Raw genomic sequence first — 16,580 nt, 5'->3', positions numbered from 1 at the left:
TCTGGGACCCAGGGAGGATTACTAACCTCATCACTGTATAATGTATTGCAGGTACTGAAGGGGGAGGGGCTCAGATCTCAACGCCCACTACTATCATTAATTTTATAGTGTCTCTTGATTGCTATGGAGACAATAAAGATAAGTATGGCTGGCTTCTATCGTGCGTAGGTGGATGTCTCTTCACAGCAAAAGATAAGTAGTTCCATTGTGTACAGTATCTCTCATGCTCTCTGTGTAGGTTGATTGTGTGGAGGAGCCACTGTAACAGCATACACACAGATGAGTAGCTAGCTATGTCGTGTGGCATGTCTCTCATGCTCTCTGTGTAGGTTGACGGTTGTGGAGGAGCCACATACACACAGATAAGTAGCTAGCTATGTTGTGTGACAAGTCTCTCATGCTCTCTGTGTAGGTTGATGGTTGTGTATATATGGATGGACAAGGTGATGGTTTGATGGTCTGGCACTACCTAACACTGAATGGCTGCTGTACTCGATATAATTATAATTAATATGAAACAACGTAACATAATTTAAAGTTTTGTAAGAACAAGAACAATAGTATAATTATAGTTATGAATAATTATGATCTTAGAGAATCGAAGTTGACAAAACATTTATTTATCACAGTACTATAATTATTGACAAATCCTTGTTTCCTTCTATCGAGAGGTAGGTACATGACTTCAGTCAATTACCATCTCCATCTCCATGGCAACTATAAGCACATTTAGCGACCGACAACCTGGAAGAAGGAAATAATTACAATATCTGGATCTAATTAAAGGAACTTGCCCTAACATCTCTGTACAGCGTCCCTCATGATACATGCCGGGGGCTGGTGTTCAGTCCTGCACACACACATGCAGTATATATACATCATTTATTGCACACGTCAATGATCATAATTTCCCACAAATTGTCACCCAAATTAATGCATGTATGTAATTATAGAGAAGTGAACACTAACTAACCCAAAACACCGTCACACATGCAAGGGGGGAGTACAGTGCATAAAAAACACTAACTATTCCAACTATTGTATAGCGGGTCATTTTCGTGGTGCATTCAGCCCTCTCGCGAGAGCCTAAGACGTTCGCTAGCGCATTCAGCCCAACTTGCGAGAGCCTAAGACTTTTGCTGGTGCATTCAGCCAACTCGCGAGAGCCTAAGACTTTCGCTGGCGCATTTAGCGCACTCACATAAAAAATACAACACAAGGGGGAGTACAGCGCATAAAAAACATCCAACTATCGTATATATAGCGGGTAATTTTCGTGGCGCATTCAGCCAACTCGCGGGAGCCTAAGACTTTTGCTGGCGCATTCAGTCCACTCACGGGAGCCTAACCATAACCCACCCGTACCATTTAAAAGGTCTGTTTCTAAGCATTCAGAAAACCATAACATTTTTGACTTTTGATCCACAGAATTTAAGTTATGACAGCCGAAAGATTCACGAATTAAACGGAAGGAGGGTCTTTCAACAACCATAACAGTTGATCCATGTCAAAAATTTTATAATATTCCGAAAGCTTAGAAAAATACATTTCAAATGATGTGTTTCAATCCAATATTTCATCCGGGCCCTGAATTTGTTATTTTTAGACCTCGGACCAAGGGGACTAAATTGGCAAATATCAAATAAATATGGTATCATTTGAAAGGTCTGTTTCTAAGCATTCAGAAAACCTAAGCTTTCGCTGGCGCATTCAGTGCACTTGCATAAAAAACACAAAACAAGGAGGTACAATGCAGCTGTTGTGAATTATTGAACCTCCACTCATGGGAACGTAAAACTATTGCTAGTGACTAAACACAGTCACACATGCAAGGGGGGAGTACAGCGCAAAAAGCACACAAACTACAAAACACAGTCACACATGCAAGGGGGGAGTACAGCGCAAAAAGCACAAACTACAAAACACAGTCACACATGCAAGGGGGGAGTACAGCGCAAAAAGCACAAACTACAAAACACAGTCACACATGCAAGGGGGGAGTACAGCGCAAAAAGCACAAACTACAAAACACGTAAAACTATTGCTAGTGAATTGAACCCACTCACGGGAACGTAAAACAATTGCTAGTGAATTGAACCCACTCATGGGAACGCAAAACTATTGCTAGTGACCACTCACGGGAACTTAAAACTATTGCTAGTGAATTGAACCCACTCACGGGAACGCAAAACTATTGCTAGTGAATTGAACCCACTGACGGGAACGCAAAATTATTGCTAGTGAATTGAACCCACTAACGGGAACGTAAAACTATTGCTAGTGAATTGAACCCACTCACGGAAACTTGAAACTATTGCTAGTGAATTGAATCCACCCACGGGAACGTAAAACTATTGCTAGTGAATTGAACCCACTCAAGGGAATGCAAAACTATTGCTAGCGAATTGAACCCACTCACGGGAACGCAAAACTATTGCTAGTGAATTGAACCCACCCACGGGAACGCAAAACTCTTGCTAGTGACCACTCACGGGAACTTAAAACTATTGCTAGTGAATTGAACCCACTCACGGGAACGTAAAACAATTGCTAGTGAATTGAACCCACTCAAGGGAATGCAAAACTATTGCTAGTGAATTGAACCCACTCATGAGAACGCAAAACTATTGTTAGTGAATTGAACCCACCCACGGGAACGCAAAACTATTGCTAGTGACCACTCACGGGAACTTAAAACTATTGCTAGTGAATTGAACCCACCCACGGGAACGCAAAACTATTGCTAGTGAATTGAACCCACCCACAGGAACGCAAAACTATTGCTAGTGACCACTCACGAGAACTTAAACTATTGCTAGTGAATTGAAACCACTCACGGGAAGGTAAAACTATTGCTGGTGAATTGAACCCACCCACGGGAACGCAAAACTATTGCTGGTGAATTGAACCCACTCACGGAAACGCAAAACTATTGCTGGTGAATTGAACCAACCCACGGGAACGCAAAACTATTGCTAGTGAATTGAACCCACGCACGGGAACGCAAAACTATTGCTAGTGAATTGAACCCACTCACGGGAACGCAAAACTATTGCTAGTGAATTGAACCCACTCACGGGAACGCAAAACTATTGCTAGTGAATTGAACCCACCCACGGGAACGCAAAACTATTGCTAGTGAATTGAACCCACCCACGGGAACGCAAAACTATTGCTAGTGAATTGAACCCACTCACGGGAACGCAAAACTATTGCTAGTGAATTGAACCCACCCACGGGAACGCAAAACTATTGCTAGTGACCACTCACGAGAACTTAAAACTATTGCTTGTGACCACTCACAGGAACTTAAAACTATTGCTAGTGAAATGAACCCACCCACGGGAACGCAAAACTATTGCTAGTGAATTGAACCCACTCACGGGAAAGTAAAACTATTGCTAGTGAATTGAACCCACTCACGGGAACGTAAAACTATTGCTAGTGAATTGAACCCACTCACGGGAACGTAAAACTATTGCTAGTGAATTGACCCACCCACGGGAACGCAAAACTATTGCTAGTGAATTGAACCCACCCACGGGAACGCAAAACTATTGCTAGTGAATTGAACCCACTCACGGGAACGCAAAACTATTGCTAGTGAATTGAACCCACTCACGGGAACGCAAAACTATTGCTAGTGAATTGAACCCACTCACGGGAACGTAAAACTATTGCTAGTGAATTAATTGAACCCACTCACGGGAACGCAAAACTATTGCTAGTGAATTGAACCCACTCACGGGAACGCAAAACTATTGCTAGTGAATTGAACCCACCCACGGGAACGCAAAACTATTGCTAGTGAATTGAACCCACCCACGGAACGCAAAACTATTGCTAGTGAATTGAACCCACCCACGGGAACGCAAAACTATTGCTAGTGAATTGAACCCACTCACGGGAACGCTAAACTATTGCTAGTGAATTGAACCCACTCACGGGAACGCAAAACTATTGCTAGTGAATTGAACCCACCCACGGCAACGCAGAACTATTGCTAGTGACTACTCACAGGAACTTAAAACTATTGCTAGTGAAATGAACCCACCCACGGGAACGCAAAACTATTGCTAGTGACCACTCACGAGAACTTAAAACTATTGCTTGTGAATTGAACCCACCCACGGGAACACAAAACTATTGCTAGTGAATTGAACCCACTCATGGGAACGCAAAACTATTGCTAGTGACCACTCACGAGAACTTAAAACTATTGCTAGTGAATTGAACCCACCCACGGGAACGCAAAACTGTTGCTAGTGAATTGAACCCACTCATGGGAACGCAAAACTATTGCTAGTGACCACTCACGGGAACTTAAAACTATTGCTAGTGAATTGAACCCACTCACGGGAACGTAAAACTATTGCTAGTGAATTGAACCCACTCAACTATGGAAATATCGCTGGCGTTGTGATGGAGGCTCCTTCACTGTGTGTGTGTGTGTGTGAGTGTGGGGAGTACAGCGCAAAAAGCACAAACTACAAAACACAGTCACACCTGCAAGGGAGGAGCACAGCGCAAAAACCAAAACTATTGTCAGTGAATTGAACCCACTCACGGGAACGCAAAACTATTGCTAGTGAATTGAACCCACTCACGGGAACGCAAAACTATTGCTAGTGAATTGAACCCACTCACGGGAACGTAAAACTATTGCTAATGAATTGAACCCACTCACGGGAACGTAAAACTATTGCTAGTGAATTGAACCCACTCACGGGAACGTAAAACTATTGCTAGTGAATTGAACCCATGCACTCACGGGAACGTAAAATTATTGCTAGTGAATTGAACCCACTCACGGGAACGTAAAACTATTGCTAGTGAATTGAACCCACTCACGGGAACGCAAAACTATTGCTAGTGAATTGAACCCACTCACGGGAACGTAAAACTATTGCTAGTGAATTGAACCCATGCACTCACGGGAACGTAAAATTATTGCTAGTGAATTGAACCCACTCACGGGAACGTAAAACTATTGCTAGTGAATTGAACCCACTCACGGGAACGCAAAACTATTGCTAGTGAATATTGAACCCACTCAAGAGAACGTAAAACTATTGCTAGTGAATTGAACCCACTCACGGGAACGTAAAACTATTGCTATTGAAGTGAACCCATGCACTCACGGCAACTTAAAACTATTGCTAGTGAATTGAACCCACTCACGGCAACTTAAAACTATTGCTAGTGAATTGAACCCACTCACGGGAACGTAAAACTATTGCTAGTGAATTGAACCCACTCACGGGAACGCAAAACTATTGCTAGTGAATTGAACCCACTCACAAGAACGCAAAACTATTGCTAGTGAATTGAACCCACTCACGGGAACGTAAAACTATTGCTAGTGAATTGAACCCACTCACAGGAAAGTAAAACTATTGCTAGTGAATTGAACCCACTCACGGGAACGTAAAACTATTGCTAGTGAATTGAACCCACTCACAGGAAAGTAAAACTATTGCTAGTGAATTGAACCCACTCACGGGAACGTAAAACTATTGCTAGTTAATTGAACCCACTCACGGGAACGTAAAACTATTGCTAGTGAATTGAACCCACTCACGGGAAAGTAAAACTATTGCTAGTGAATTGAACCCACTCACTGGAACGTAAAACTATTGCTAGTGAATTGAACTCACTCACGGGAACGCAAAACTATTGCTAGTGAATTGAACCCACTCACGGGAACGCAAAACTATTGCTAGTGAATTGAACCCACTCAGGGAACGCAAAACTATTGCTAGTGAATTGAACCCACTCAAGGGAACGTAAAACTATTGCTAGTGAATTGAACCCACTCACGGGAACGTAAAACCATTGCTAGTGAAATGAACCCATGCACTCACGGCAACTTAAAACTATTGCTAGTGAATTGAACCCACTCAAGGGAAAGTAAAACTATTGCTAGTGAATTGAACCCACTCACGGGAACGTAAAACTATTGCTAGTGAATTGAACCCACTCAAGGGAAAGTAAAACTATTGCTAGTGAATTGAACCCACTCACGGGAACGTAAAACTATTGCTAGTGAAGTGAACCCATGCACTCACGGCAACTTAAAAATATTGCTAGTGAATTGAACCCACTCAAGGGAAAGTAAAACTATTGCTAGTGAATTGAACCCACTCACGGGAACGTAAAACTATTGCTAGTGAATTGAACCCACTCAAGGGAAAGTAAAACTATTGCTAGTGAATTGAACCCACTCACAGGAACGCAAAACTATTGCTAGTGAATTGAACTCACTCACGGGAACGCAAAACTATTGCTAGTGAATTGAACCCACTCATGGGAACGCAAAACTATTGCTAGTGAATTGAACCCACTCACGGGAACGCAAAACTATTGCTAGTGAATTGAACCCACTCACGGGAACACAAAACTATTGCTAGTGAATTGAACCCACTCATGGGAACGCAAAACTATTGCTAGTGAATTGAACCCACTCACGGGAACGTAAAACTATTGCTAGTGAATTGAACCCACTCACGGCAACTTAAAACTATTGCTAGTGAATTGAACCCACTCACGGGAACGTAAAACTATTGCTAGTGAATTGAACCCACTCACGGGAACGCAAAACTATTGCTAGTGAATTGAACCCACTCACGGGAACGCAAAACTATTGCTAGTGAATTGAACCCACTCACGGGAACGCAAAACTATTGCTAGTGAATTGAACCCACTCATGGGAACGTAAAACTATTGCTAGTGAATTGAACCCACTCACGGCAACTTAAAACTATTGCTAGTGAATTGAACCCACTCACGGGAACGCAAAACTATTGCTAGTGAATTGAACCCACTCACGGGAACGCAAAACTATTGCTAGTGAATTGAACCCACTCACGGGAACGCAAAACTATTGCTAGTGAATTGAACCCACTCAAGGGAAAGTAAAACTATTGCTAGTGAATTGAACCCACTCACGGGAACGTAAAACTATTGCTAGTGAATTGAACCCACTCACGGGAACGCAAAACTATTGCTAGTGAATTGAACCCACTCACGGGAACGCAAAACTATTGCTAGTGAATTGAACCCACTTACGGGAACGTAAAACTATTGCTAGTGAATTGAACCCACTCACGGCAACTTAAAACTATTGCTAGTGAATTGAACCCACCCACGGGAACGCAAAACTATTGCTAGTGAATTGAACCCACCCACGGGAACGCAAAACTATTGCTAGTGAATTGAACCCACTCATGGGAACGCAAAAAGCACAAACTACAAAACACAGTCACACATGCAAGGGGGGAGTACAGCGTAAAAAGCACAAACTACAAAACACAGTCACACATGCAAGGGGGGAGTACAGCGCAAAAAGCACAAACTACAAAACACAGTCACACATGCGAGGGGGGAGTACAGCGCAAAAAGCACAAACTACAAAACACAGTCACACATCCAAGGGGGGAGTACAGCGCAATAAGCACAAACTACAAAACGTTTGGTTAGGGAAAGAGTCACACTCTGCACGCGGCAGTACTCACTGTTCCTTAGGTCGACTGTATTTTTATCTGACGTCCAATGGGTGGATCATCATCAGCATCCAACAGAGTGAACAACTGACCCTCACTAATCTAACAAGTGAGAGAACAATCAGACCACTCACTCACTAGTAGATAATTCCACCATAACAATTATTATCTTAAATATTTTTATTTCTTCAAATCAACTTGAGCTGCAATAATTGATAGTGTATGTACAGTCTTGTAGCACTACTAAATACACACATTATCTTGGAGACTGACAACGGGTCAACAAATGTGTAGCAATGGATGCATTTGATACAAAGGCTGTATAGTTTGATCACTAGTAATGATATCTATTAGCAGATATTGAATGCCAGTCATCTAAAGCAGCCTATACACTATACTAGGTGGTCCACTTTTGATCATAACTAGCCACTTACTTGTACTCACTGCTCTTTACCTTGTGATCCATTGCTGCTGGTCTTTTGGAGGAGTATTCACCCTATATCCAGCCTTGTGGAAGCTCCTAGAGGGAAGGACAAGTGAACGCTTTTCCTCCCCAACCGTCTCCATCTTGTGTGTTAGTTGGACGGAGTCCGGACTCCGCCCAACTACTTGTGTGTGAGCGTGTCGTCATCAAATCTACAAAATGAAACATATTTTTGTCTAATAGTGTGATGATCCTTTACCCACTGTTCATGTGCTTCATTCATCAGTGCAGTTCTAATACTCTGAGAGCACATCCATTGGATCGAGTGGTCCTACTAGCTAGCACGGTGCACTGGACACAATGGACCAACACTCTGACTCAGGGGAAAGGTGAGCGCTACCTTTAATATGACTAGACAATAATTATTGATGACTTATTAATTTTCAGTAGGAGTTTTATGTATAGTTGAGATTGTCCATGCAATTCTTTGAAAAGCCTATCATTAATTTGCACAGCTTACTGCTACTGAATCTCAACAAGCTGAAATGGCTACAAACTCTCCTGCAATTCTGTGCACTTTGACCCCTGTGTTTGCTATCCCCCCGCCGGTACAGGACACCTCAACGAATTGTGTGACTCTGGTGTCACTCCAGTGTCTAGTACCGTTTCCGCTCAGGTGACAACTACCTATACTGTATAATCATGATCAGGTGATAATGCCTCTCAATGTGTTGCCCCCCCCCCACGGGAGGTACGGGCAATTTGACTCTAATTTGACTCTTGAAGTGTTGTCCTCACACTGACTGGGGGATTAGACCTGGCCTTGCATATAGCCTTACCTGGGTGAGACTTCTCATAACCTGTTTAGGATACAACCTCATTGCTGTAGTAAACACGCCTGAGATGCCAAATTAATAAACGCCAAGTCGGCTCTTTTGCAAAATGTCCTATAAGTATTGTCAGCCATTTTCCTCACACACCACCACCCCCCCCCCACACACACACACACACACACACACCCGCCCACGCACACACACACTAGGTGGCTTTGCTGCATGTCGTCTTTGTGGTCAGAGCCAGTAATGGACGCAAGCTAGCTCTGAAGAGACTGGCAGTGTGCTGACGTCTACCTCACCAAACAAGAGATTGCTGTCACCAAGGCTCTGTCTGATTGCTCGTATTCTGTGACATACATTCATCCATTACTAAGCAGATATCCAGTGATGTACACGAGGTCCTCATACTAATGGAGCTATATACATGCACCAGTGAAATCTCTCTCAGTCCTCGATCACCAAGAATGCTGGTTTGCAGAAGTGAGTAATTTTGTTATAATTATGCATGTGTGCAAGAGTATCTACTAACATCCATTACCCCACGTTACACTGTCAGGAAGTCAGCGAAGGAGATGATGTGTTCCTCCTTGCCCTGTCCTTTGCCTCTGATCGAGAGTTGAGGGACAAGAGCCTTTCCTTCGAGTGGAGCAAGAGAAGACCCAGAGTTAGAGGGACTGAAAATGAATTGGAATTCAAGGCCTCGTCAAAGGATCACTTCAAAGGCTTTACCTCCAGCTCTGAAACTGAGACTCTGATGTCAATGGCCTGAAATATTCTCAGATCCAGTTCATTCCAGAAGCTCAGTTCCTTTGAAGTTTGAAGGCCGGATATGCCACCTGACCCGTTTGAAGAAGAAGCTCAGTGTCTTGCTGGAAGAGGTGAGTTTCTTTGCTTGCTTGTAGCTTGCATGTTTGCAGGAATGTTAGGCTAGGAAGCCTTGTGGAGCATTGTAGTTGTTTATTTGGTCATGTTTTATTGATTGACTTGATTTTTTTGCAGCCTTCCGCTGTGTTATAAAAACATTGCGAGCTTTCCACTGTGTTGCAGAAACAGTGCGAGATAATGTGTGTATTTAGTAGTGCTACAAGACTGTACATACACGATCAATTATTGCAGCTCAAGTTGATCAGTCAAAGATCTACAAGATGATGCCCGAATCGCTTACTATCTCAAAAATTTGGCTGTGATCTGCTTCTGTCAAGTGGTAAGTAGTAGTTGCGTATAATTCCACTTTGTTACTTGGCTTTTTCGATTCTCTAGAAGCTTCATACAGTCTAATACTAATTGTGCTTGGTATATAGCACATAGCTGTAGAGTTTAAACTCCTAAGAAGCTTTGCTTCACCTTTTTTTGTGTGCAGGTACTGTATGTACTAGGTGTGGCTTATATACAAATGTGATCTCGTGTGTGACTGTGAACGAAGAAACACTTGCAGTGGCCCAGCTCTACCAAGCTTCCTAAGCTGTATGTTGACTGTAGTGATGTTTAGAGTATTCTTTAGGGCCTATGATACACTTTGATAAAATAATACAGCCTGAATGGCAGATAGCCTCGGTGCGCATGCGCAAGCGAGGTATACGGTAGTGTGTGTGTGTGTGTGTGTGTGTGTGCGTGCGTGCGTGCGTGCGTGCGTGCGTGCGTGCGTGTAGACTGCTACAGCTGCTCAAGGATGAATCAAGTGCAAGTAAGAGTTTCTATATAGGCTTCTAGTCATGGATTTAAATTCGTGGATTTGCCAAATAATGCTTCGTTCTCGAGTTATGCCTAGTTTTGCTTACTTGGAATGCCATTGCAGCCTTTTCAGAAGAACACGTAGCCAAACTTGTTTACCGAGTGTTGCTACTCTACTTAGTAGTTAGCTCTGCACTATAGAACGCTAGCTATTGGTAGCTGCAAGAGTGAGAAGAGAGCTGCAAGGCTCTGCTACTTGAATGCAGCTTTAGACTTGAACTTTTGGGCATCAATCGTTTTTAACAACAATCATGGTCGATCATTACCAACTCAGCAAAATTAAATTGTTTATCATGTGCTATTAGTAGCTATTAGTAGCTTTGTGTTATGTAGTTTTGGTATCTCCACCGAGGCATCAGCACCTGCGGTGCTTTCATTGTATCTAGAATTTGTAGTACTAAGAACCCTTCATCATCTTTCTTTGTGTGTACAGAGCATTGCTGGATCACAGATGCGTGTGATTCTCAGGTGGTGGAGCAGTCAACCAAACGTACGTGTCACAAGGTGAGTGATAGGCTGTGTATTATTAATCTACCGAGCGATGCAGTACGTATATATGTACGCGTAGCTTTGTTGCTTTAAATAATTATAATGATTAGTGTGTATCATTAGCGTACATCATGTGACTATAATGAAGCCGTACTAATAAATAATAATTATCATAAACAGTAAATAAGATAATAATTATAATATTTACAAGTTCTTATGCCACAAATAGAAACAGTCTGATGTTGGGTTTCCACCATGGCAGAGCCACACACCACACTCGTTACATCTGTCAGTCCTCTTGTTGGAGTCCTTCCAGCAGAACGCACACCATCCCCGTTTACATCTCTTTGCAGGTGGTTGCAGGCACATGTTTTGACAACATACTCACCAAGTCCAACCTGTCTCTTCTTTTGCTTCCCCGTGTATATGTCAAATTTGTGGAAATAGCCGTTAGCACTATCTGCCAATACCCATACCTTGATCCCCCGTTTGATCAGTTTCATAGGCATATTATATTGCTTTAAGGAAGACTGCCCCTGAAACTTAATCATTGCTTCGTCCACTGCTACATTCTGTGTAGGGTTGTACAAAGCTTCGAACCTCTCACCCAGGTGCTCAATGAGGGGGCGGATCTTCCCTAACCGATTGTACGAGGGGTCACCTCGTGGAACAAGATGGTCGTTGTCCACGAAGTGCAGATACTGGGAGATATCACGGAATCTCTGCCTTGAGATTACATCGGCGATGGGTGCATAGTGGTCTCGGCTCCAATAGTCATTGATCGATGGCAGGTGATTGAGTCCCATGAGGATGGAGAATCCGAAGAAGGCCCAGAGCTCTTAAACTGTGTGTTGAGTCCACGTTCGGTATGCCTCCTCTCCCATTACATGTCTAGTGTAGTTGTTGCTCTCACACACAATGTGTCCCTGCAGACCATTGTTAAAAAATAGCAGAAACACTTCTTCTGGCCTCTCTGAGATGTCCACTGTTGGTCCTACTGCTGACTCAAATGACTTGATAGTCAGGGTGTGCAATTCACTCCTCCAGGTAGGTTGCTCATTGCCTAAATAAATGTGAGGGTAATAATAATTAGCTGTACATTAGTTTTGTGTGGTAGTCTAACTGATTGTAATTGTACTTCATAACATTGCACAAACCGTGTGACGAGTTGCTTGGACCACTTGTGTCGTCACTTGTGTCGTCTAGGAAAGGATTTATCAATAGCTGGTACAAATTGTTAACCTTATAATTATTAATAAATATGTTAAAAATAATTAACAATAATAGGGAAATCCCAGGGAATTTCCCCTCACGTAGACAGTAAATTTCAAAATGAGCGTTCGGTGAGTTTTTTCAACGTCCGCGCTTGACCGTTTAAAAGCTTCGTAGAGACCCAAATTTTTACAGGTAGGTAGAGGTAGAGGAAGGGTTGATGTTAGCACCTGTGAAAAAATGTTTGCCCATGTTTTTTATTTCTACTAAATTGGCCTATAACTTAATTTAATTATTGCCGCGTTAAGGGCCCTTTTCATTGGCCCTGTCACAATTTAATTTACCTTGTGCAGGATTGCTGCCTGTTGATGGGGGCTCCATTTCTACATGTACGTTGTAATAAATTATATCGGTATTCAGTTTAGTTTTAGACCCAACCTTCATCCCAATCAGAAAATTCTTCGTCACTGCCCTGCATGACTGGCTCATCCCTGTCCGCTGTTACCTCTTCCATATCCTCTTCCCACTCCTCTGCAGGTTCCTCATCATTCAAGATGTCTTGTAGAACCTCCTCCGTGGTCCAGTGTGGCCTCTTGGCCATGCCTGCAGCTCTATATTATTATTAAAAATGTTTGTTCATGTTATAAATATTTTGTGTTTGTTGGGTGGTATAAAAACAACAGTAGTATTCAAGGGTCTGTATCAAAAAAATTTCTGTATGATATAAGCTTTTTACTTTATATGGGTACCTTGACGGTGGATAGAATAAGAAGGCGTCCTAGCTTCAGTCCAGCAGCAGCCCCACCCAGATTCTTTAGCAGCCAAGAGAAGCAGGACTGCTGCAGCTGACACCTATTGGTAGAGATGTCAGACTGAAAGTAGTGAGTGGGAGTATTTTCATACTGGTAGAGATGTCAGACCGGAAGTAGTGCGTGGGGGTATTTTCGTACAGTAATTCAATGGTAAAAAACGGGACCAGAAAGTGAGTGAACAAGAAGGGCTTTCCGCAAGCCCTGGAAGAGTCTAGCAAACAACAGCTGTTCCCAGGGGTAAAAAATAGTGTAGAATTTGATTTTTATAACAGTTTTTTATGATTTTAGCATTTGATGCTTGTTTTGTGTGTGATTTTTTCTCAAAGGTGATCATCATTTTGGCAACCAAACATGAAAATGAACAAAAACACAAGTGAGCATGTCTTTCATCTCGAACTCTCTCCAGATTATGCAAAAAGTTGCTACAATAAGCTTTTATTTCTTGCGGAATCACATATTGCATGGATAGATGGGTGGAGCTGAGAATAGAAATGCAGTAAAATCAAGCCAAGTGTACCAATAGCTGTATTTATTTCTTAGAAGTTCTTATAAGTTACTGAAAGTAATTATTGAAGCAATCTGAAAGCCTCTGTTGAAAAGAAACAAGAAAGATTGGAGAGAATTCCAGGGACAACAATGTAATCTACCAAAACTATTAAATTGCAAGAACTGATTCAATTTGCACACAAAAAAGACAAGAGTAATCTACTGTATTAATTAGAAGCTGTCAACAGAGTTGTATCATAGATTTATAGTTGTATGGCCTTAAATCTACATCACACTAAAAACGAATTATTTAGACCAAATGAAATTGACAGAAAAATTGCTTATAAAGATCAAGAAACAGATATACATTACAGAAACATTATAAACTTCATAATAGATATCAAATGGTTACAATGTTGAGTCCTGAGTGTCCATTTCATACTTTTTTAAAAGAGAATAGACCAAGCGGTTCAGCAGATATGCTAACTTTAAGATCATTTCCGGTATTAACAACAAATTTCATAAGTCCCGCCCAAGTACATTAAAATGCGGTAAATTTTTGTACGAATTTTTCCCTGACTAGTGTTCTTCAAAACTCTGTATCTCTGCATTCGCTTGACCAAATCCAGTGCAGTAAAGTTTTTCTGGTTTGCCTAGAGTGTTCAAAAGAGATATTAATACATAGGAGTTAGAAATAGCAAAAATGAAAATCGGTCTGACATTGCTATCAATGGTAAGAAACGGGACCAGAAAGTGAGTGAACAAGAAGGGCTTTCCACAGCAAGCCCTGGAAAAGTCTAGCAAACAACAGCTGTTCCCAGGGGTAAAAATAGTCTCATGAATCAGAAGAACGGCGGCTGATTCATGAGACTAGGGTAAATATAGCATAGAATTTAATTTTTAGAACAGTTTTTTATGATTTTAGCATTTGGTGTTTGTTTTGTGTGTGATTTTTTCTCAAAGGTGATCATCATTTTGGCAACTAAATATTGTGCAAGGAAACTAAACCTTCTGTCGATGATTTGATTGTGGTTGCGAAATTTTGTTGCACAGTCTGGAGATTGGTGATGATGTGTGATTTGATTATAATGATTTGTCTGGTCAGGAGTGCATTCATTCCTGGTCTGGTATTATGATGATAATAATGATCTGTTGAATTGATTTGTTGTTGTGGGAATTTCTCATCTCTTCTCTGCACAGCACAAACAGCTATGGGTGTAATTTTGTTGTCTGGTGTTATAATTATGTATTGTGTGTGTATTGATAATACTAGGCTGATGGTTGTCAGCTGTGGTGGTGATTGGCTGGTATTGTATTGTGTGGAGTGGATGGTTTTGTTTGAACTGCTGCTCTCAATGTAACCATGCATTTGCTTGTTCTCTTGCAGCCACAATGCACACACACAGCTCCTCCTACTAGCTACTGTACTATAGCTAGTGTTCCATTCTCTCACTGCTTTTGTCTCCTCTCTCCTCCAGGTACGTACGTACAGACAAGCCATGCTGCTAGATCTGGGACCCAGGGAGGATTACTAACCTCATCACTGTATTGATAATACTAGGCTGATGGTTGTCAGCTGTGGTGGTGATTGGCTGGTATTGTATTGTGTGGAGTGGATGGTTTTGTTTGAACTGCTGCTCTCAATGTAACCATGCATTTGCTTGTTCTCTTGCAGCCACAATGCACACACACAGCTCCTCCTACTAGCTACTGTACTATAGCTAGTGTTCCATTCTCTCACTGCTTTTGTCTCCTCTCTCCTCCAGGTATATACAGACAAGCCATGCTGCTCTGGGACCCAGGGAGGATTACTAACCTCATCACTGTATAATGTATTGCAGGTACTGAAGGGGGAGGGGCTTGACTGGAGATGTGGGGGAGGGGCTCAGATCTCAACGCCCACTACTATCATTTATAGTGTGTCTTGATTGTTTTGTGTGCAGCTATGGAGACAATAAAGATAAGTATGGCTGGTTTCTATGGTGTGTAGGTAGATGTCTCTTCACAGCAAAAGATAAGTAGTTCCATTGTGTACAGTATCTCTCATGCTCTCTGTGTAGGTTGATTGTGTGGAGGAGCCACTGTAACAGCATACACACAGATGAGTAGCTAGCTATGTCGTGTGGCATGTCTCTCATGCTCTCTGTGTAGGTTGACGGTTGTGGAGGAGCCACATACACACAGATAAGTAGCTAGCTATGTTGTGTGACAAGTCTCTCATGCTCTCTGTGTAGGTTGATGGTTGTGTATATATGGATGGACAAGGTGATGGTTTGATGGTCTGGCACTACCTAACACTAAATGGCTGCTGTACTCGATATATAATTAATACGAAACAACGTAACATAATTTAAAGTTTTGTAAGAACAAGAACAATAGTATAATTATAGTTGTGAATAATTATGATCTTAGAGAATCGAAGTTGACAAAACATTTATTTATCACAGTACTATAATTATTGACAAATCCTTGTTTCCTTCTATCGAGAGGTAGGTACATGACTTCAGTCAATTACCATCTCCATCTCCATGGCAACTATAAGCACGTTTAGCCACCGACAACCTGGAAGAAGGAAATAATTACAATATCTGGATCTAATTAAAGGAACTTGCCCTAACATCTCTGTACAGCGTCCCTCAAGATACATGCCGGGGGCTGGTGTTCAGTCCTGCACACACACACAGTATATATACATCATTTATTGCACACGTCAATGATCATAATGTCCCACAAATTGTCACCCAAATTAATGCATGTATGTAATTATAGAGAAGTGAACACTAACTAACCCAAAACACCGTCACACATGCAAGGGGGGAGTACAGTGCATAAAAAATACTAACTATTCCAACTATCGTATAGCGGGTCATTTTCGTGGTGCATTCAGCCCTCTCGCGAGAGCCTAAGACGTTCGCTAGCGCATTCAGCCCAACTTGCGAGAGCCTAAGACTTTTGCTGGTGCATTCAGCCAACTCGCGAGAGCCTAAGACTTTCGCTGGCGCATTTAGCGCACTCACATAAAACATACAACACAAGGGGGGAGTACAGCGCATAAAAAACATCCAACTATCGTATATATAGCGGATAA

The 16,580-nt window shown here is 42.0% G+C and overlaps 2 long non-coding RNA genes across 5 annotated transcripts in view; one reads left to right on the top strand and one right to left on the bottom strand.

Annotated features, from left to right (window-relative positions):
- The window catches only part of LOC135333745 (uncharacterized), a 67,481-nt gene extending 59,362 nt beyond the window's left edge, over positions 1 to 8,119 (bottom strand). Inside the window, exons 1-3 of one of the 2 annotated variants that reach the window (XR_010394037.1) lie at positions 7,937 to 8,119; positions 7,515 to 7,604; positions 4,397 to 4,437 (exon numbers count right to left, since the gene is read on the bottom strand). This is a non-coding gene — a long non-coding RNA (uncharacterized LOC135333745). Of the gene's footprint in view, positions 1 to 4,396; positions 4,438 to 7,514; positions 7,605 to 7,936 lie in introns of those variants that run through there. The other variant, XR_010394036.1, reaches the window with a different exon arrangement.
- A 3,222-nt stretch (positions 8,120 to 11,341) lies between these two features.
- On the top strand, positions 11,342 to 15,964 carry LOC135348937 (uncharacterized). 3 transcript variants are annotated; one of them, XR_010398845.1, is made up of 4 exons: positions 11,342 to 11,848; positions 11,915 to 12,029; positions 12,548 to 12,583; positions 12,732 to 15,964. It is a non-coding gene; the product is annotated as an uncharacterized LOC135348937 (long non-coding RNA). The 3 variants fall into 3 exon arrangements; XR_010398833.1 differs by having other exon boundaries at positions 11,342 to 12,029; XR_010398836.1 differs by lacking the exon at positions 12,548 to 12,583 and having other exon boundaries at positions 11,342 to 12,029.
- Positions 15,965 to 16,580: the final 616 nt, after the last annotated feature.

This window comes from Halichondria panicea, chromosome 1, assembly GCF_963675165.1.
Source record: "Halichondria panicea chromosome 1, odHalPani1.1, whole genome shotgun sequence".
NCBI lineage: Eukaryota > Metazoa > Porifera > Demospongiae > Suberitida > Halichondriidae > Halichondria > Halichondria panicea.
The sequence above is the reverse complement of the archived record's forward strand: the minus strand, read 5'-3'. Positions and strand labels throughout refer to the sequence as shown.